This window comes from Leopardus geoffroyi, chromosome C2, assembly GCF_018350155.1.
Source record: "Leopardus geoffroyi isolate Oge1 chromosome C2, O.geoffroyi_Oge1_pat1.0, whole genome shotgun sequence".
NCBI classification, from domain to species: domain Eukaryota; kingdom Metazoa; phylum Chordata; class Mammalia; order Carnivora; family Felidae; genus Leopardus; species Leopardus geoffroyi.
The window spans coordinates 133,541,886-133,552,179 of record NC_059333.1 but is presented as its reverse complement, the minus strand read 5'-3'; the positions used below and the strand labels follow the sequence as shown (position 1 = coordinate 133,552,179).

The 10,294-nt window shown below is 42.3% G+C and overlaps 1 long non-coding RNA gene across 1 annotated transcript; it reads left to right on the top strand.

Moving 5' to 3' along the window:
* Nucleotides 1–5,578: 5,578 nt before the first annotated feature.
* On the top strand, nucleotides 5,579–7,609 carry LOC123611601. Its single transcript, XR_006718753.1, has 2 exons — nucleotides 5,579–7,065; nucleotides 7,323–7,609. It is a non-coding gene; the product is annotated as an uncharacterized LOC123611601 (long non-coding RNA).
* The last annotated feature ends 2,685 nt before the right edge of the window (nucleotides 7,610–10,294 follow it).

Genomic DNA, 10,294 nt, shown 5'->3' with positions numbered 1-10,294 from the left:
GCCCCTGCGTTACAAACACTCAGATAATACAAGATTCCCGCAGGCAAATGGTAACCTGCTACCAGAGTTGGTTTTGTGGGCATTCACAAGGGGCGCTGTGATCACAAGGGCCCATGCTTAGTTTAATGTTCTGCTGTTGCCGTTTTGAAATCTTTAATAATTTTTGAGCAAACCACCCCATATTTTCATTTTACACTGGGTCCTGCAAATTGTTTAGCCCACCCTGCCTGCCACCCCAGCCCAAAGGCAACCCTTCCACTTTCATTCTACCCCAACAAATTGCCTTCTGCGGCTTTCGCCAGGGGCGCCATTATGGACAAGACTGACAATAAAATGGCAGAGATTTTACCTCAGGGCCGGTTCCTGAGACTGTTTTACAGCACATCATTGTATAGTGTTTCCAGGTTACTGGAATAACCTGGAATTTATTCCAGTAACAATATGGTGTAAGTAACCATATATGTAAGTAACCTTAGGTACATAGATAATAATAATAAAATGTAGTCAAATAATTAGGAAGTGATAAATTTTGAGCACCCCATTACCTTTTTTTTAATGTTCATGTAAGTATAAATTTATATAATTTAATTTTTAATAATGAGCATGTTTAGCAAACAGCTAGCAAGATTCCTAACATTTAACAACTGGCTGTCATGAGCCAGCACCATTTGGCTCAAGCACGTCTCTACCTCTGAAACTGGACTCCATGATTAACAGTGCTGTGATCAACCAACGATGTTCTCTTAAGAACATAGAAGGGACAAGCGGTGGAACACATTTTCTAGAATGTCAGTGACTTTACGAAAACAACTTTTTTTTTTTTCTTGTAATTGCAAAGAGCCTGGAAAGGAAATGGCACATTTCTCCCTGGGAGGCAATATGTCAATCTTGCCCCTCGTTTACAATGCTTCTTCAGTGGTATCTCACTGCGTTTCACTGGCATGGTCAAAGTTCTGGAAAGAAAGGAGTGGGAACAACCTGGGGAAGAATTTCTCATTTTTGCCCCAAGTTGCTAACAACTCCATTAATACTGTACTCTACAGAAAAGTCAACTGCTGAAATGTGGGCGTAAATACTTTTGCAGATTCTTTTGCTTGAGTAGAGGGAGTGTTTAAGGTCTGAATTTCACAGTTTAATATCGCACCAAGACTTTCTACACCAGCTTTCCCATTTCTCTTTTGTTTTTCCTGGTGGTATTTTCCAGCAGATGAACAGATCAGGGGTCTGCCTGGTTCTTGAAGGGAGCAGGCAACAGCTGCCTCAGTAGAAGCATGAAGGAATTAATGTGACTTCCAGAGTGTCAAAAGTCTCTTAATGAGCTGTTAGCATTTGGTACAACTTGCCACAGTGGCTGTGACTTGAGGACTTCCAGATATTGCTTTTGGAGTTGAAAAAACTCCCTGAGATCTAGGGCCCAAGCTCCCTTTCCCCTTCTCTGTCATTATATCTGTGGTTACTGCAAGAATCTGCCCATAGTGGGTGTTTGATAAACCAATATCCCAAGTTGATCAGTTAGAGGGTGTGAGTTATAGTGAAGGGATAACCTTTCTTATCAATTTTTTTTCATTTCTTTATTGAGTTACAATCTACATGTAGTAAAATACACATATCTTAAGTGTATAGCTCGATGCTTTTTTGCATGTACATATGTAAGTATCCATGTGGCCACCACCCTATCAAGATGTACATTTCCTTCACTCTAGAAAATTCCCTTGTGTCCTTTTCGAGTCAATACCAACTTCCCCAGAGGTAACCACTATTTTCATCTTGTCATAGGGCTGCCATAATAAAATACAATAGACTGGGTGGCTTAAACAACAGAAATTAATTTTCTCACAGTTCTGGAGCCTCAAAGTCCAAGATCAAGGTTCTGGCCAATTCAGTTCCTGGTGAGAGCCCTCTTCTTGGTTTGTAGATTGCCACCTTCCCACTGTGTCCTCACATGACCTGTTCTTTGTATGTATGTGAGCTTGGGGCGCCTGGGTGGCTCAGTCGGTTGGGCATCCGACTTCAGCTCAGGTCATGATCTCGTGGTCTGTGGATTCTGGCTCCATGTCAGGCTCTGTGCTGACAGCTCAGAGCCTGGAGCCTGTTTCAGATTCTGTGTCTCCCTCTCTCTCTGCTCTTTCCCCACTAACACTCTGTCTCTCTCAAAAATAAATAAACATTAAAAACAAAAAGAAAGAAAGACACTAATCTAATTGGATCAGGGCCTCTCCATTACAGCCTCATTTAACCTTGATTGCTTTCTTAGAGGCCCCATCTCCAAATATAGCCACACTGGGAATTAAGGCTTCAACACAGGAATTTGGGGTGGGGGGGACACACAAACATTCAGTCTATAATAGACCTCTATCACAGAGTAGCATTGCTGGTTCCAGAGTTTCATGGAAATGGAATCATACCATATATGCTCTTTTGTGTGTCTTTTGCTCAATGTCATGCTTTTGAGATTTGTCCATGTTGTTGCATGTGTCAGTGCATCTTTCTATAGCTGAATAACATTTTGTTGTCTAAAGAAACCATAATTGGTTTATCCATTCCCTATTGATGAACATTTGAGTGGTTTCCAATTTTCCAAGAGATATTTATTCTTTGCAGGGCTCTGTGTTCGCTCCTGGGCTATCAAGAAATGTAAACTATGTCCCTGCCCATCAGAAGCTGATGCTTGGGATCTGTGCTTGAAAAACAGCTAAGATTGCACCAACATATCAAACAAAATATGACTCTGACTCAATGAACACAGACTGAGTCAAGGACTCAGAAGGAGGGAGTTTTTTAAGGAACATCAGTACAGTCTGTTTGTAAATACATGCACTTAGAAGATGAGCCAGCTTTAAAACATCAGCTGCCGGAGAACCAAAAGCAACTTCAAGTGAGGTCGGAGCTGGCAGGTAGTTGGGCCTGTTGCATGGGTACCTCTGGGAAGCCTCATAAATGTCCCATTGCCTGTGTCCTGGGCCAAAGAGCTTAATGAAGTGGGAGTAGGGTGAAAATATTCCCCTTGGAACACAGCTGGCTCCTGTCTTGTTTTTGTGGTTTTCTCCAAGAGGGTGGGGAGGGAAAGGTCTGTCCTCAGAAGGACAACCAGATGCCACATCTACAGTCAGGGAGGGCTCTCCGTGGCCAGGCATAGATGTTCCAAGCTGTGGGAAGGCAGGGTGGGCAAAAGGGATATTGGTCCTGGGTCCCAGTTTGGGGTCTAGAGGGTGCATGTTCAGCAGCTCTGACCTAAAATTGAATATGGGTGAGTTGGGTAGAGTTTTGGGCACCAAGAACAGTGCTGTAAGCGTAGATATGGGGCTGGAACATGACTGCCCCCAAAGGGGACCTGAGAGTTTGTGGGCAGAGCTGATAACATCCCTGTCCGTGAGGCTGAGAGTTGAGGTCTCATTTGTTTTCATAAACCTTTGGAAGCTCACCTCTCCAATTCCTACCCACCAAGCTCTAATTCTTAGAGCTTTGCCTTTCCTTAGAGCTTTGCCTCTAAGGTCACTTTCAACTCAATCATGCTGTGTGACCAGTCACACAGCATGATTGAGTTGAAAGTGACCTTAGAGCTCCTAAGCATTCAGAGGTGAAAGAGTGGTAGAATGGGCAAGTTTGGGGAGATTTCAGGAGAGTTATTCAGTGAAATCTCCTAATGATAGTTTTATGACCATGTTGGTGTTAATGACATCAATAATATCACATAATAATGATGTCCTGGTTGCTTGGGTTTTAAATTTTCTTAAAAAAATTTTTTTTTTCATTGAAAGGACAAAAAACATCTTATATAAAATTTGGGGGGTGGGATGAGAAATCTTCCTACGAGCACCTCCTCACAGATATTTTAATGTTTGTCTTAACTTCCAGTTCCTATCTTAAATACTGTCTTCTCACAAGCTCACCTCAGCATTTTCCATGTTGCTGCAATAGTCTTGACAATGATTATACTTAATAGCTGCATAATATTTAATGTTGATGTACCACAATTTTTTATTTTCCATTGCTGGACATCTTAGCATCCTGATTTTCCTATTATCTATAACTCTGCAACTGAATAATTCCTTAAAAAAAATTTTTTTTTTTAACCTGAAGGTGCCCCTTACCGCAACCCTGAGGGAGGCCCAGGGTGTCATCAGTGATTGAAGAACAGAAAGATGAAGAGGACACGTGACTTAAGACTGTATTTTTGTGGGTCCAAGGAGAACCAAAAATAGAGGTGCTGTGGGGATAACTTCCCAGGGCATAATTATTAAAATGCTTTAAAAAAACCATAATTCCTTGGGGCGCCTGGGTGGCGCAGTTGGTTAAGCGTCCGACTTCAGCCAGGTCACGATCTCGCGGTCCGTGAGTTCGTGCCCCGCGTCGGGCTCTGGGCTGATGGCTCAGAGCCTGGAGCCTGTTTCCGATTCTGTGTCTCCCTCTCTCTCTGCCCCTCCCCCGTTCATGCTCTGTCTCTCTCTGTCCCAAAAATAAATAAACGTTGAAAAAAAAAATTAAAAAAAAAAACCATAATTCCCATAAAAATACGTTATGAGTACATAATGTTTTTTTTATTTGTTTTTATTTATTTTACGTTTTGGCACATATTTTATTAGGATAAACTTCTAGAAGTGGAATTGCTGTGTCCAAGTGATATGGTGATGCTTTTTTTTCTTTTTCAAAGAAAGGAAATAATTTTTAATTTGAATTTCCTCTTCTAGTTTTATGTTGGAAAGGAAAGCCTTTCAGTCAAATTACCTAAGAACCATATTGCTTAAAACAAGACATGCTAAAAAAAAAAAAAAAAAAGATGAAAACAGAAAATAGAACTTGCGCTTTAAGCCACCCTGATTAGCCTGTCAGCTTGTAATTTTGGTAGCACTTTCTCAAAGAAAGTCATTGCTATGCATGTTCTTTTTTTCAATTTTATTTTTTTTAATTTACATCCAAATTAGTTAGCATATAGTGCAACAATGATTTCAGTAGATTCCTTAGTGCCTCTTACCCATTTAGCCCATCCCCCCCCCCACCATCCCTCCAGCAACCCTTTGTTTGTTCTTCATATTCAAGAGTCTCTTACGTTTTGTCCCCCTCCCTGTTTTTATATTATTTTTGCTTCCCTTCCCTTATGTTCATCTGTTTTGTCTCCTAAAGTCCTCATATGAGTGAAGTCATATGATATTTGTCTTTCTCTAATTTCGCTTAGCATAATACCCTCCAGTTCCATCCACGTAGTTCCAAATGGCAAGATTTCATTCTTTTTCATTGCCGAGTAATACACCATTGTGTGTGTGTGTGTGTGTGTGTGTGTGTATATATATATATATATATATATATATATATATATACACACAACATCTTCTTTATCCATTCATCCATCGATGGACGTTTGGGCTCTTTCCATACTTTGGCTACTGTTGATAGTGCTGCTATAAACATGGGGGTGCATGTGTCCCTTCAAAACAGCATACCTGTGTCCCTTGGATAAATACCTACATAATGTTTTTTTAAAATGTTTATCTATTTTTGAGAGAGAGAGAGAGAGAGAGAGAGAGACAGAGCACAAGTGGGGGAGGGGCAGAGAGAGAAGGAGAAAGAGAATCCAAATCAGGCTCCAGGCTCTGAGCTGCCAGCACAGAGCCCAACGCACGGCCCAAACCCATGAACCACGAGATCATGACCTGAGTTGAAGTCAGATGCCCAACTGACTGAGCCACCCAGGTGCCCCTCACAGTTTTATCTTAACTCGTTAATAAGGAACCAGGTGTATAAGATGTACAAGATAATGTATATATGGAAGTACAAGAAAAAATATGGAATAAGTTCACTAAGTTAGAAACAAACTAGTTATTTTTTTCAAGGCAATAAAACCATAACCTTTAGAATTATAGTTTCTATCAAACAGATGCCACTTTTCTCTCTACAGGAAAACAATCGTTTGTATCACTATTGGATAAAAACCATTTGTACATTAATGATTTTCAACAAATTAATAGCTAACCTTGGAGAGTCATAAAATATTGACTCAAGACTAAATAGCAAGTCAAACGAAGTTTGACTAGAAAGTCGAAGGACCCCAAGGTAGGCTTGACAATAGGGGTCATGTATCTACTTTGCTTTATTTCTGACTTTTTGATATTGTTTTTCTTGAAGAGAGAAGTGACCAAGGAGGAGACTCCATATTATTGGTGATATTAACTGCCTCTCCAGTTCCTTCAGTGCAGGGGGGCCCAGCTGGGTTGTGCTCCTGGCTTCCAGCCGTGTGGGGTGCAGAGGGCCTGTGAGTACAAGAAAGGGAGCTTTGAATAATGAATGCACAACCTCTGGGGATGGATGGAGAGGGAGGGTCCACAGCGTGTGGGAGGAACAGGAGCGGAGCCCTGGGATTTGGCTAGAGCCCCAGCCTACCCCTAACTCACAAGGACTCTTGGAAGGCTGCGTGGAAGGGAGTTTAAAAGCTTGGGTGGAATCTGTTCATTTTACCTAACTGAGTGATCCTTTCCTTACAGGGTGGAGTTCTGCCCGGTGCTTTTGAGCCATTAACAGGATTGTTCACTCTCATCACTGCACCTTTTTTGTGTTGTTTAATTTTTTAAGTTTGTTTATTTACTTTGAGAGAGAGAGAGACCGAGAGAGAGAGAGAGAGAGAGAGCACTGGGGAGGGGCAGAGGGAGGAAGAGAGAGAGAATCCCACTGGCAGTATGGAGCCCAATGCAGGGCTCAGACTCACAAACCGTGAGACCATGATCCGAGTCAAAATCTAGAGTCGGATGCTCAACTGACTGAGCCACCCAGGCGCCCCACCACTGCCCCTTTCTTATCCCAAACATCCCTTATTTAGCACACTGAACCTGGAAGTCTAAATGTCAGTCTCTGCCTCTGGCTTTGTTCTTTCCCTTCCAGTTCCTGGCCTGGGATCATCGTTGCCCCTTCCTACCTTTCCGGAGCAGAACCTGGCTCTTTGCGGCACAACAGTGGGGGTAGCTTCTGACTAGGAAAGAGAGCTCCAGTCAGGGTGGCAAACTTGTCCCGGTATTCCCAGAACTTCCTGGATTAAAAAACTGAAAGTCCCACATCCCAGGAACGCTCTCAGTCCAGGTAAACTGGGACAGTTGGTCACCCTAAGTCCAGTCCCACTTGCCATCTAGGCAGCTGTTGGATGCTGCTGTTCCCAATCCCTGCTGGTTCTTTTAACTCTTTCCCCTCGAGTTTCCTAGTCTTAATGTTCTCATTGAAGCTCTCTTAAATACCTTCTTAATTTGTGAAGCTCAGGCCTTAGCTCCAGCCTCATAAGTTTCCTGTGTCTTTCATTCTGGAACAGAAATGGATACAAGTTTTACATTTTTGTTTTCTAGCAAGGAGGTATTTGTGGAGGCTTCCAAGAAGACAAACTGAACAGGATGGGATGTTTGCTTTCATGGATCAGAAATGAATCACATTACTTTCTTTCAGTAACGACACAGAGTTGCCGAGTCACAAGAAAGAAACAACAGAAAGAAAATGTTTTCGGGGTGGGGGGGGGGGGGAGGTTGTGAATAAAGTCTCCTGCGTGGAGACCCAGGATTGTGAGACAGAGATTCACGGTGTTTGACTGTGGTTGCCTCTAGAAGGACAATAAACTTGCCATGCTTATTTACAACTAGGTGCTGTTTCTGAATGCTCTCTCTAGGCATTTATTCTGCTCCAGGGTCTTTAGAAAAACAGGTTAATAACTGGCCAAGGGAAGGGGGGAAAGGGAGACTGTCGGTGTGGAATGGTCCGTGCCTGAACTCCTCTCAGGGATGAAGGCAAAAGCAGATCCCTGGATAAGGGGGCGTCGTGCACAGCTCTGAAAATAAAATGTTATTGGCTCAAGTCTGAAACTGTCACTTTCCACTGAGATGGAATGTATGACTCAGAAAAGAGAAGCACCAAATATTATGCAGACTGCCTTTGGGAAAAGAAAAAAAACCCACCCACTTCTTATAAAAACACTTTTTTGGGATGAAGGATCTGATTTCAACTGATGAGTCATCACTGTGTTTTTTTACCACTTAGCCAAAAAATGAGGTTTTTAAAAAAGCATTTCTTGAAGCAAATTCTTCCACTGCTTGGGTTTCTCTCATCTGAGAGACAAGGCATTCCAAGCACTTCTATCCACAGTGCCAGAAGCTATCCCAATTAGCAGGAAGGATATAGTGGGACAAGATTTGTAACCATCAAGCTCCAGATTCATCATGAACAAGCAACCTGAAGGTAATAGTTGTGATTTAGAAACAAGAAATTATCAAAAAATAGATTTTAAAACACAAATTTCAATTAGTAAAGAGTATGTTTTAAAATGACACAGTGAATGTTAGAAGCAAAGGGATTTATGAGAGCTTGGTGAGAGCATTGTAGTAGAGGTGACCTGTCTTGGTTTACCAAGGACAGTTTTATTCATGCTTGAAAAGCACCCGCTTTTGCTCTCAAAACGTCTTGCATTAGACAGTGAATTATATGGTCATCTTAGCTATATTGATTCTAAAATATGCCTGAAGATTCTTTGACACTCTTCCTGTCAAGAAGTCTATATCCATTCCTCTTGAAAATGGATGAGCTTTTGTAACCGCTTGGGTAAGTGGTGCGGGATATGATATGGCTTCTATTCTGCTCTCTCTCACACACCCTAGAAACTCAGCCACCATATTTCAGGAAAGCCCAGGCCACATGGAGAGGCCATGCGTATGCGTTCCATCTGATAGCCCCTGCTGAGGTCCCAGCAGATAGCCGTCATGAACTTTCAGACAGTTGAGTGCATTTTCCTTCAGATGATTCCAGTTCCCAGCTTTGGAGCCACCCCAGCCAATGCGAACTAGGGCCGAGATGATGCAGTCCATCGTCATTGTTTTAAGGCTAAGCTTTGGGATGATTTGTTATGCTGCAACAGACAATCAGAACATCACTGTGTTTTTATTTCTTAAAACTGTCCCAATTGTGATATATAAGTATTTTTTAAACGATTTGCTTTATGGATTTATGGCATGAATAGATGAATACAAAAACCCGGAAAGTACACGGGAGTGCCAGTGAAGTGGAAATGAAAATCAGACCAGTTCCTGAGGATCCAAAAAATTATTTTGGTTATTAGAAAAGCGAGGAAGGAATATTGCTCACATAAGACATCTGTGGAGCTGGCTGCCATTTTGTAAGTTTGCATTTGCCAACCATCCAATCATGTCTGGGTGTACACTATCTCAACAAAAGCCTTTTATAATCTTTTGACACCTTTAAGAGTTAGGTTCAGGGTAGATTCTTGGTTCAAGCAATTTCATCAATGCATTTATACAAGATTTAGCTGTAATCACATACCAAAACAAGTATCGTCTCTCATGGGTGGAAACTTTTCAAAGGGAAATAACTTCTCAAGAAAGGAGCAAAACAGAACAAAACACCAATTTATCAATTTGTGAACACCAGGCAGAACTCAAGGTCCTGATGAATGAGCTTGGCTAGAGGAAGATGGGTTCAGGGCCAGAACCAGCTAACTGCCTCAGATGAGAGTGACGGGCTGTGCAAACAATCACAGAGTATGAATGACTGTCTTTGGGCTTCTCGGGTGTTGACTGCAGGTGAACAAATTAAATGCCTCTTCAAAGAACTGGGCCTCAGAAGAGTTGATGAGTACCTCCTACTACTGGGGGAGGAACAGACAACCTTGTGAACTGGAGCCACTCAAATGTCACATAACACTGGTAATCCTTCTGTCTACACCTCTTCCATCCTCCGCTCAGTTTCCCCAGTGTCTGTATCTCCAGTCTCCTTGGAGGCGGGAGAAAAGTAGACATTAAATACTGAAGATGGGGAAGGGGTTCTTGCCCACTCTTATTGGCTGGTGTTTGCACACACGCCCTTCTTTTTATTTCTTATTCATTTTCATTTTTTTAAGTTTTTTTTAAATGTTTATTTATTTTTGAGAGGGAGACAGACGGAGCACAAGGAGGGGAGGAGCAAAGAGAGAGGGAGACAGAATCTGAAGCAGGTTCCAGGCTCTGAGCTGTTAGCATAGAGCCTGACGTGGGACTCGAACTCATGAACCATGAGATCATGACCTGAGCCGATGTCGTCTACTTAGCCGATGGAGCCACCCAGGCCCTCCTATTTTTTTAAGTTCTAATCTATTTACTTTTAGAGAGAGAGAAACTGCATGAGGGGCAAAGAGGAAGAGAGAACCCCAAGCATGTTCTGCACTATCAGTGCAGAGCCTGATACGGAGCTTGAACTCACGAACCAGAAGATCATGACCTGAGCCAAAGTCGAAGGCTTAAACGACTAAGCCACCCAGTCTCCCGTACACTCCCTGCTTTTT